The following is a 12,258-nucleotide window of genomic DNA, read 5'->3' on the forward strand; positions in this document are numbered from 1 at the left end:
TGCTTTTTATAATCTCACTCAATCAAGAGGCCAATAATATCTCTCCTAATTATAGGAGGGTTAAATCCTTTATCTATCATTCATATTTCTCATACGACTCATGATATACCCGATGTCCACTTTTATCATCACCCGATCAAAATTAAATTTTAATGTAGTCAAAGTATATTAATCCTCGTATAGAAATATAATGATTTCAAGTCAAAGGATCGTTACACCATTATCACTGTGAGTCTTTCTTATGACTTTATTAAACATGAAGAATCTCACTGTAGGTCTGTCCAGTACCATGTTCTCTCACATGTACCTATGTATTGACTTTAGTATCCCCATACTTATAACCAATGAGATGTGGTTATCTTGTCAAACAACATACTAGTCTATCTATGTATTATTATTTTCCTATATAATAATACTCGATTAGGGACCTTTAAGAATATGATATATTATATAATCTCAAGTTCAAGTCATGTACTTAAACTATACAATGGGTATCATAATTCTAAGGACATTTATTATGCAAACAAAATATCGCAGTAATTAAGGTCATAATAAATACATTTATTGAATGATCAACTCACATAAAGATTTAAAAGAATAATGTATTTCCTCTAGGGCACCAACACTAACAGAAAAGATATCCAAAAAATGGGCCGCCCCAATTTATGCTCCATACCTCATGTACTACTGCCTACGAGAATTATTTGGAAATGTAGTTTCATTCATTTCAGCCTCGATTCACTTTCGGACGACCCCAAATAAACGCGAATGCAATTTCATAAATCCATAGGGACAAATTATGAAAAGATATCCAAAAAATGGGCCGCCTCAATTTATGCTCCATACCTCGTGTACTACTGCCTACGAGAATTATTTGGAAACCTAGTTTCATTCGTTTCAGCCCCGATTCACTTTCGGACGACCACAAATAAATGTGAATGCAATTTCATAAATACATAGGGACAAATTATGAAAAGATATCCACAAAACAGGCAGCCTCAATTTTTATTCCTTACCTCGTGTACTATTGCCTACGAGAATTATTTGGAAATCTAGTTTCATTCGTTTCAGCCCCGATTCACTTTCAGACGACCCCAAATAAACGTGAATGTAATTTCATAAATCTATAAGGACAAATTATAAAGAGACATCCAAAAAATAGGAAGCCTCAATTTTAATTCCATACCTAGTGTATTACTGCCTATGACAATTATTTGGAAACCTATTTTCATTCGTTTCAGCCCCGATTCACTTTCGGACGACCCTAAATAAACGTGAATGCAATTTCATAAATCCATAGGGACAAATTATGAAAAGATTTCCAAAACATGGGCCTACTCAATTTTTTCTCCATACCTCATGTACTACTGCCTACGATAATTATTTGGAAATCTAGTTTCATTCGTTTCAGCCCCGATTCACTTTCAGACGACCCCAAATAAACGCGAATGTAATTTCATAAATCCATAAGGACAAATTATGAAAATATATCCAAAAAATGGGCCGCCTCAATTTATGTTCCATACCTCGTGTACTACTGCCTACAAGAATTATTTGGAAACCTAGTTTCATTCGTTTCAGCCCCGATTCACTTTCGAACGACCCCAAATAAACGTGAATGCAATTTCATAAATCCATAGGGAAAAATTATGAAAAGATATCCAAAAAATGGGCAGCCTCAATTTTTATTCCATACCTCGTGTACTACTGCCTACGAGAATTATTTGGAAACCTAGTTTCATTCGTTTCAGCCCCGATTCAATTTCGGACGATCCCAAAAAAACGCGAATGCAATTTTATAAATCCATAGGGACAAATTATGAAAAGATATCGAAAAATGGGCAGCCTTAATTTTTATTCCATACCTCGTGAACTACTGCCTACGAGAATTATTTGGAAACCTAATTTCATTCATTTCGGCCCCGATTCACTTTCGGACGACCCCAAATAAACGTGAATTGTTAGGTCCCAATGTGTTTGTAGAAGGGGGTTGAATACAAATAGTTCGAATAATCGAATTAAATGCGGAATAAAAATGTAAAATAAAATTCAAGTTAAATAAGAATATTATTAAACTTGAAGGGTGTTACAACAACGATATCGATTACAAGGAATTAATCTCAAATTAATTATCACAAATCTAGAATAAATTCGACATGAACTTTTTCTATTTTTGCAATAAAAAGATTCAAATGCTAAACGAAATTTGAGATTAAGTTCTAGGGATTTTGATCCGCTAGATAGTTACACAAGAACAAGAGAATGATTTCTAATTGATTGGATTTAACTTTACAAACTAGAAATTATGATCTTGAAGTATGCAGATGAAGGATGAAATATTGTCTTCTTTTTCTTTTCTGCTGTGTTCTTGTTTTTAAATTGTGTTCTGTGTGTATGATAGTCTTCTGTTTCTTATTTTCTTTTTAAATCAATCAACAGACTCTCATTGAACTGGCAAGACAATCCTGAGCTCAGCAAGACAATCGGTAGGACTATTGATTGTACTAGCAAGACAATCTGATTGAACTACAATGACTTTCGGTATGACAATCAGTTGAACTAGCAAGACAATCTCCTTCCCAGTAGAACTTTCGGTATGACTATTGAAATGACTTGGCATGACAATCGGTATGACAATCCAGATTGTCATGCTAGTTCATTTTCAATTGTCTTGCTGATTTAAGACTGTTTTTAATTCAATTAAACTTCTGAAAATTCTTAATATTAATTCTGAATTAATTAATCAATTAATTCAATTAATCAATAAATTAATCTTTGCAGATATAATTTATTTTTCTTAATTAAATTATATGACTTAATTAATTAATAGAGAATTAATACTAACCATGAGCAGCAACCATTCTTCTGAAAATCTTCTGAAAGTCACTGAGAATTATGAATCAATTCCACCACTTCAATGTTGACACTCGATGTACTGTCTGGTTCATGAGTGACTAACTTCCGTGACGCTTCTTCATGTCTTGACTTTGATAATTGATTTTCTTCAGATTAAATCCTTGTAATTCTTTGATACCGTGACGAGATCTCTGTCACTTGATTAAATCCACAACCTTGATTTATATCACTGAGGCTTGACCAATTTCTTGAACTTCTTCCAGTGAATTAACTCCTCAAGTCTGTAGATGAACCTTGTTCTGAATCCTTTGACAGATGTTACTTTGCGAGATCTCTTTGACGGTAGATCCACTATTTACTTATTACATTCTTATTTGAGTTGAGTTGAATCCTCGAATATACAAATAGGCTATGACATATGCCTTACAATCTCCCCCTATTTGTTTGTTAGACAATAACACACAAGTACCTAGAGGATAACTCAACTAACAAATAAGAAAAAGATATAAACAGAAATGCAAAGTAAATAGCAGAAAAGTTCTGGACTAGATTTAACATTTTCCAGATTCCAAATAGATGTTCCTCTAGACTGAACATATCTTCCAGTAGTTTCATCTTCATTTGTACAACCACATTTCTTGTTGAGAAGCACATATCTCTCTTGGTTCCCCCCCTATGAGAATCAACTTCCTTAAAGAAGATCACCTTCGTTTACTACATTTCCCGTACAATAGGATCCGCAGAAAAAAAACCAATGGTACTCCCCATTTAGAAAACAGCTTCTCCCCTTATCAGAAAATCACCTTGTGTTTACCACCTCTCCCGTACAATAGGATCCGTAGTTACAAACAACAATGGTGTGGTGTAGTATACATACGTAGGATCTTTTTCTTCCTCCCTACTATTTCTCCCCCTTAGTTGAGGAATCCTCCAAACTGTTTCTTAAGATTTTATCTCCCCCTTAGAGAAGGAATGTATGCCATCATCTGAAGGAGTTCTCATATTTCACTTGGTTGGAAAAGAAATAACAAGTAGTTTCTTTTTCTTCCTCACTGTGAGTGCGTGATTCTGTTTAGTGTACCTCACATTTGTTTCACTCTTCTCTCCACTCGTGTTTACACTCATTCTCACAAGTGTATCACTCTTCTCTCATAGCTCCATAATCTAGCTGTACCTGCAAGGAAAATCACCTTAGCCATCCTTAAGGAGGTCACAGGTGGTGCAATGGGAGTTCGCAAATCCCCATCCTTGTTAAACTCGTCAGATGAATCTGAGTCATAATCTACAAGTTGCTAGTTTCCCTTTTAGGGTTCCAGATTTGAATTCTGGGAAGGTAAACAATGATCCAAAGAATTTAGCATAAAGATCAAAGTTCCCTTCTAATGTCTGTGAAGACATTTCCTTGTGACTCATCAGGTAATATCTGAATCATTGTCAACAAGTTGCCGATCTGCACCTATGTCAGATCCACTATCCGCAGATACATCCAGGGGATTTAAGCCTGGGGAGGTAGACACTGACCACTGACATAAGGATTTTGGATTAGTATCCTCTCCTAACACCTGTAAAGGCAATTGGTTCATTAACGAACCTTGAACAATCGAATCTGACCTTAAAATGGTCGAAACTCTTATTTCCGTCAACTCATCATTTGTGTGTGTAACCTTTCCTTGTGCATCAAGAATTGTTTATGTTTGAAGTGGTGACACTACATCGGATGCCGTGGCCGACATACAAATTTCAATAGACACACCCAGTTGAGAAAATGAATCTAGTAACTGTTTTTGTGCCTTTTCAGCCATTACATCTTTTTAAGAAGATGTATGGGGGCTAGCAGTTGTCTCGGTTTAAATACTACTCATCTATATAGGAGACAGAGCTACTGGGTTGACTACTGAACCTTCCTTATGTGGTGCACTAAGGCACTATCTCCCTCACGCTCATTCATACTACATTTAGTGGTAAGAGAGTGTTGGTTGGTTCTATTTCTGTGTTTGTCTTTACAATCTGGGATAGATGTTGTGGGTTTTCAACCTCATGACTGTCAATGAAATAAAGTCATTGGAGACTGGACCTGTATCACAAAGCATATGGAAATAGAGTGATAAAATGTACTTAAGATATATAATGAATGAAAATTGTACATTTAATCTTTTGAGAGAAATGATGTACAATAGTGATTTCAAAGGATTTTACATGAAATAAGAAATCACTAATGTAGAAAGAAGTTTGATTTCAATGATAACATTACCAACTTACAAGCAGCCATATCCCTCGGATAAACCTTTGCTGTTATCTCCAAAGGTAACCAGGGGGCCAGCTTTCTCAACCACATTTGATAGCAGGGCTCTATCTCCGGTCATATGTCTTGATGATCCACTGTCAAGAATCCACACTACCGGTTCCACCTGTTTAATGCCCTGCACTATAAATGGATTAGACCTTCTTCGGAACCCAAACTTGGTTGGGCCCGATATACTTGTAGAATTGTCCTTCGTCAGGCAAAACAACATTTTTAATTTTAATGGTCTCGACTTTCTCAATGACTGAACATTTGACCTTGTAAACAGCCTTAACAAATTTCTGTTTAGGCTTAGGCACAAATGTCTCCTTTCTAGCCTTAGAAGGACTAGCAGTCTTAGACCTATCATGCTTCTTATTATTCACATGCTGACGAGGAGTAGTCTTATCACTAGAAATATGCTTACCATTAAAATAAGCATACATCAAATTAAAAGCACAAGACATACAATTAGAAACACCACATGCTTTATGAGAGTGATTAACAGCAGGTAATTTATGCATGGTAGACATGGCATTTTTGTTATCCAACTCATGTGTGTCTGAGTTAGTTTCAGTTGCTTTCACAACTTTGACTAGAACTTTCGACACACGTGACTCGGAAACAACCTTCTCATTAGCATGATCTTCAGCACGTATTTATTCTTGAATAACAGAAGAGGTCGCATCAAATGGTTCAGCAATTGATGCTTTATAGAGGGGTTCATCAACACCCTTAAGCATATGTGGTACTTCCCTCCCTTTAGCACATACATGAGGATGGGAGTTTATGCCTAATTCTCCAATAGCAGCATTGTAATCATAACCTATTCTAGATGTTTGATTAACAGCTTGCTTACTGTAGAACTCTTTAGCCTTCGAACAAGAATTGAAGTAGGCTCTAACCTTAGTCTCAAGACTGGTGATCTTGTCTTCGAGAATAGTTTCGAGTTTTCTATAACAGTCAACTCTATTCTCTAGAAAAGATACTTGTTCTTTTAACTTGTCTTGATTAATGTGCACAAGTCTTAATTCATTGACCTCTTTCTTAAGGTCATTGATCTGAAAACTTAACAGTTCATTATCACGACGAGCACAATCTAAGTTACCTCCTAGATGATAAACTAATTCAGCATCAGTATATTTTACCTCTTTTCTTGACGATGAAGCTTTTCCATCAATAGCCATAAGAGCAAGATTCCCTTCTTCTTCATCTTCACTGTCAGTATCATCCTAGCTTCTTCCCTTTGCCAGATAAGCCCTTTCAGAGTTACTCTTCTGATTTGAATCATAAGAGTTCTTCCTTACTTGCTTTGGCTTCCTACATTCTGTGGCAAAGTGTCCCAACTCATTGCACTTATAGCATCTGATGGTGCTCCGATCAACCATCCCTGTTTTGTATCCACCACTGCTGGTGTTAGAGGATGAAGATCCACCTTTCTGGAATTTGTTGTAGTTGGACTTGTACTTGAACTTGGGATTTCTCTTGAATCTGACATTGGAGAATCTCTTGACAATTTGGGCCATTGACTCATCTTCCAATTGCTCCAGCTCTTCCGAGGAATAAAAATCATCACTGGATTGATTTGTAGTAGGAGGATCATATTCTGCTACTAATACAATTTCCTCAGCCTTGGAATACTGTACCATTCTTTCCGACTGTTGAGATTGTTGTTATTGTTGACCTTCAGCTACAAGAGCAGTAGATGTGCTGACAATTCTATCTTTCCCGTAGACTTCCTTCTGCTGAATCTGCTCCAACTCATAGGTTTTTAACACACCATAGAGTCTATCCAAAGAAATCTCACTCAGATCTCTAGTTTCTTTAATGGCAGTGATCCCATGTTCAAGATGAGTTGGCAGTGTTAAAAGGAACTTTTTGTTGACCTCCCTGATTGAATAATATTTTCCATTTATGTTCAGGTTGTTGATCAACGCATTGTACCTCTCAAACACTTCAATAATTCCTTCTCCTGGATTGGATTTAAAGTGTTCATACTCAGAGGTTAGGATCTCCAACTTGTTCTCCCTAACCTCCTCTGTGCCTTCATTAATCACCTCAATAGTTTCCTGCATGTGTTTGGAATTTTTACAGTTCATCACATGTCTGTTCATCAAGGGATCAAGGGAATCAATTAATATTAATTGAAGGCTGGCATCCAAGGAGGCTTCTTCCTTTTCAGCAGGAGTTAAATCTTCAGGCTCTTTTAGATAGGTTCTAGCTTTGGTAATCACAACATCATCTACTATCACCTCTGGTTCAATAACCATCGGAGTTTTTAGACCCTTCTTTAACAAGTTCAGATATTTGGGATTTATAACTTGTAAAAATAATAGCATCTTCTTCTTCCACATGATATAATTTTCTTTATCAAATAGTAGAATTTTAACGGTTCCAACTTTTTGTGAAGTCAATATGAATTTTTAAATAAATAAAAATTCACGGAGTTGAAAAAATCACAAAAGTCTAGGATCTTGATTTGTTCGTTAATCAGAAGGCTCTGATACCAATTGTTAGGTCCCAATGTGTTTGTAGAAGGGGGGGTTGAATACAAACAGTACCGAATAATCGAATTAAATGCGGAATAAAAATGTGAAACAAAATTCAAGTTAAATAAGAATATTATTAAACTTGAAGGGTGTTACAACAACGATATCGATTACAAGAAATTAATCTCAAATTAATTATCATAAATCTAGAATAAATTCGACATGAACTTTTTCTATTTTTGCCATAAAAAGATTCAAATGCTAAACGCAATTTGAGATTAAGTTCTAGGGATTTTGATCCGCTAGATAGTTACACAAGAACAAGAGAATGATTTCTAGTTGATAGGATTTAACTTTACAAACTAGAAATTATGATCTTGAAGTATGCAGATAAAGGATGAAATATTATCTTCTTTTTCTTTTCTGCTGTGTTCTTGTTTTTGACTTGTGTTCTGTGTGTATGATAGTCTTCTGCTTCTTCTTTTCTTTTTAAATCAATCACTAGAATCTCATTGAACTGGCAAGACAATCCTGAGCTCAGCAAGACAATTGGTAGGACTATTGATTGTACTAGCAAGACAATCTGATTGAACTACAATGACTTTCAGTATGACAATCAGTTGAACTAGCAAGACAATCTCCTTCCCAGTAGAACTTTCGGTATGACTATTGAAATGACTTGGCATGACAATCGGTATGACAATCCAGATGGTCATGCTAGTTCATTTTCAATTATCTTGCTGATTTAAGACTGTTTTTAATCCAATTAAACTTCTGAAAATTCTTAATATTAATTCTGAATTAATTAATCAATTTATTCAATTAATCAATAAATTAATCTTTGCAGATATAATTTATTTTCTTAATTAAATTATATGACTTAATTAATTAATAGAGAATTAATACTAACCTTGAACAGCAACCATTCTTCTGAAAATCTTCTGAAAATCACTGAGATTATGAATCAATTCCACCACTTCAATGTTGACACTCGATGTAATGTCAGGTTCATGAGTGACTAACTTCCGTGATGTTTCTTCATGTCTTGACTTTGATAATTGATTTTCTTCAGATTAAATCCTTGTAATTCTTTGATACCCTGACGAGATCTCTGTCACTTGATTAAAACCACAACCTTGATTTATATCACTGAGGCTTGATCAATTTCTTGAACTTCTTCCGGTGAATTAACTCCTCAAGTCTGTAGATGAACCTTGTTTCTGAATCCTTTGACAGATGTTACTTTGTGAGATCTCTTTGACGGTAGATTCACTATTTAGTTATTACATTCTTATTTGAGTTGAGTTAAATCTTCGAATATACAAATAGGCTATGACATATGCCTTACAATCTCCCTTTATTTGTTTGTTAGACAATAACTCACAAATACCTAGAGGATAACTCAACTAACAAATAAGAAAAAGATATAAACATAAATGCAAAGTAAATAGCAGAAAAGTTATGGACTAGATTTAACATTTTCCAGATTCCAAATAGATGTTCCTCTAGACAGAACATATCTTCAATTAGTTTCATCTTCATTTGTAGAACCACATTTCCTGTTGAGAAGCACATATCTCTCTTGCTTCTCCCCCTATGAGAATCAACTTCCTTAAAGAAGATCACCTTCGTTTACCACATTTCCCGTACAATAGGATCCGCAAAAAAAAACCAATGGTACTCCCCTTTTAGAAAACAGCTTCTCCCCTTATCAGAAAATCACCTTGTGTTTACCACCTCTCCCCTACAATAGGATCCGTAGTTACAAATGACAATGGTGTGGTGTAGTGTACATACGTAGGATCTTTTTCTTCCTCCCTGCTATTTCTCCCCCTTAGTTGAGGAATCCTCCAAACTGTTACTTGAGCTTTTATCTCCCCCTTAGAGAAGGAATGTATGCCGTCGTCTGAAGGAGTTCTCATATTTCACTTAATTGGAAAAGAAATAACAAGTAGTTTCTTTTTCTTCCTCACTGTGAGTGCGTGATTCTGTTTATTGTACCTCACATGTGTTTCACTCTTCTCTCCACTCATGTTTACACTCATTCTAGCTGTACCTGCAAGGAAAATCACCTTAGCCATCCTTAAGGAGGTCACATGTGATGCAATGGGAGTTCGCAAATCCCCATCCTTGTTAAACTCGTCAGATGAATATGAGTCATAATCTACAAGTTGCTAGTTTCCCTTTTAGGGTTCCAGATTTGAATTCTGGGAAGGTAAACAATGATCCAAAGAATTTAGCATAAAGATCAAAGTTCCCTTCTAATGTCTGTGAAGACATTTCCTTGTGACTCATCAGGTAATATCTGAATCATTGTCAACAAGTTGCCGATCTGCACCTATGTTAGATCCACTATCCGCAGATGCATCCAGGGGATTTAAGCCTGGGGAGGTAGACACTGACCACTGACATATGGCTTTTGGATCAGTATCCTCTCCTAACACCTGTAAAGGCAATTGGTCCATTAACAAACCTTGAACAATCGAATCTAACCTAATTTCATTCATTTCGGCCCCGATTTACTTTCGAACGACCCCAAATAAACGTGAATTCAATTTCATAAATCCATAGGGCCAAATTATAAAAAGATATCCAAAAAATGGACAGCCTCAATTTTTATTCCATACCTCGTGTACTACTGCCTACGAGAGTTATTTGGAAACCTAGTTTCATTCGTTTCAGCCGCGATTCACTTTCGGACGACCCCAAATAAACGCGAATGCAATTTCATAAATCCATAGGGACAAATTATGAAAAGATATCCAAAAAATGGGTAGCCTTAATTTTTATTCCATACCTCGTATACTACTGCCTACGAGAATTATTTGGAAACCTAGTTTTATTCGTTTCAGCCCCGATTCACTTTCGGACGACCCCAAATAAACGTGAATGCAATTTCATAAATACATAGGGACAAATTATGAAAAGATATCCAAAAAATGGGCCACCTCAATTTATGCTCCATACCTTGTGTACTACTGCTGATAGGGATAAATAAATCCTGATATTACATTAATTATACAAAATTGGGCTGTGAAGCCCAATAAGAAGATGTATGATATTCAGACTTGAAAGGTTAACACGTTGATCAGGCCTGATGGACCAGATCAGGCCTGATGGAACAATGAAGGCCGAAAGCCTTAATTATTTATTAATTTCATAATTAATAAATAAGGGAGAAAAACAGCTATTAAGATAAGTCCTAGTGGGGATATAAATCCTTGTAGATTGGCCTCCAAGGAACCTCATGAGGTAAGGAATCAGCTTCCTACTTCCTTGGACTCCTAAGTCTATCCTAAGTCAGAGACTTGATCACCAAGTCTCCTATACCAAGTCCAATTCAAGGACTCCCACATCTATATAAGGGGCCTCACCCCACAAATCAGAACTACATTTTTTGACTTGATCCTTGGCAATCAGCAAGGTACGTAGGCATCTTGTTAAAGCAGATTGAGTCATGAAGCACAAGAGCAGTCAAATCGAGCCTTGAAGCTCATGTTCCTTAGTACTAAATATAGCAATTATATATATTAGTTTTTAATCCATAACATTTGGCGCCGTCTTTGGGAAAGAATAACAACAACCATGGAGAGAACACGGAGAACAATTAGAGCTCTGAAGGAAGAAACACCATCGGGGACAACCCAGGTGATTTCATCAACAATGGAGATTCCTCCCCACTCAACTTATGCATCTACTCAAGGGGAAGCCCAGATAGGGGCAACTCAACCTCAGCCACAAGGGACGACTCCCCCGACTATTCAAGGTACAAATCCTCAAGTTCAACAAGTACATGTACCTATGAATTCTCGACCCGTCGGGTATGAATATTCAACCGTTGTTACTACTAACCCCCTTATGGGATGCCCCTTTACCCCGAGGTTGGAGGAAGCGGACATGCTGGGCGAAGTGAAGCACCAGGCCAATCGCCCCCCTATATACGAGGTTTGGCTCCTATCCCCGAGGATCGGGAATTTTCTGGTCCATAGACTGAGAGAGACTCCGAATCTTCGGACGATGAAGTAGCCCCAAGAAGGAGGCGTGTTGGAAAAGAGCCGATGGTTGATGGAGGCCAACGTCCTCAAAGCACCCAAGGGGCGAATCCCCAAGAAGTGCAGGAAAGAATCAGGGCTCATGAGGCTGAGATTCAAAGGCTGAGGCGCGACTTGGAGGCGCACCAGACCACCAGACCACCAGACCCCAGATACCTCTTAGGGGGAGAAATCCTCCTCCTGTCATAGACCTGGATGGTCTGGTACGGAGAAGAGCTGTTGTCCCAAGAACTGATCCAAGTAATCTTCTTCCCCTTGGAGATCCTGATGATCCTACTCCGCCCTTCACTGAAGAGATAATGAATGCCCATATCTCAAGGAAATGATGGCTGATGGCACAGGAGATCCTGCTAATCATGTTAGGCCATTCTCTAATGCACTGCTGCTACAACCCGTGAATGACGCTATTAAGTGTCGGGCCTTCCCTCAAACCCTGTCGGGCATGGCTCAAAGGTGGTATAGTTGCTTGCCGCCAAACTCCATTGGGTCATTCAGAGAGTTAAGTCAGGCTTTTATTAAGCAGTTCATCAGTGGGAGAGTCCATGAGAAAAGTTCAGCATCTCTTATGAGTATTGTGCAG

Source organism: Apium graveolens, chromosome 6, assembly GCF_009905375.1.
Source record: "Apium graveolens cultivar Ventura chromosome 6, ASM990537v1, whole genome shotgun sequence".
Lineage (NCBI taxonomy): Eukaryota > Viridiplantae > Streptophyta > Magnoliopsida > Apiales > Apiaceae > Apium > Apium graveolens.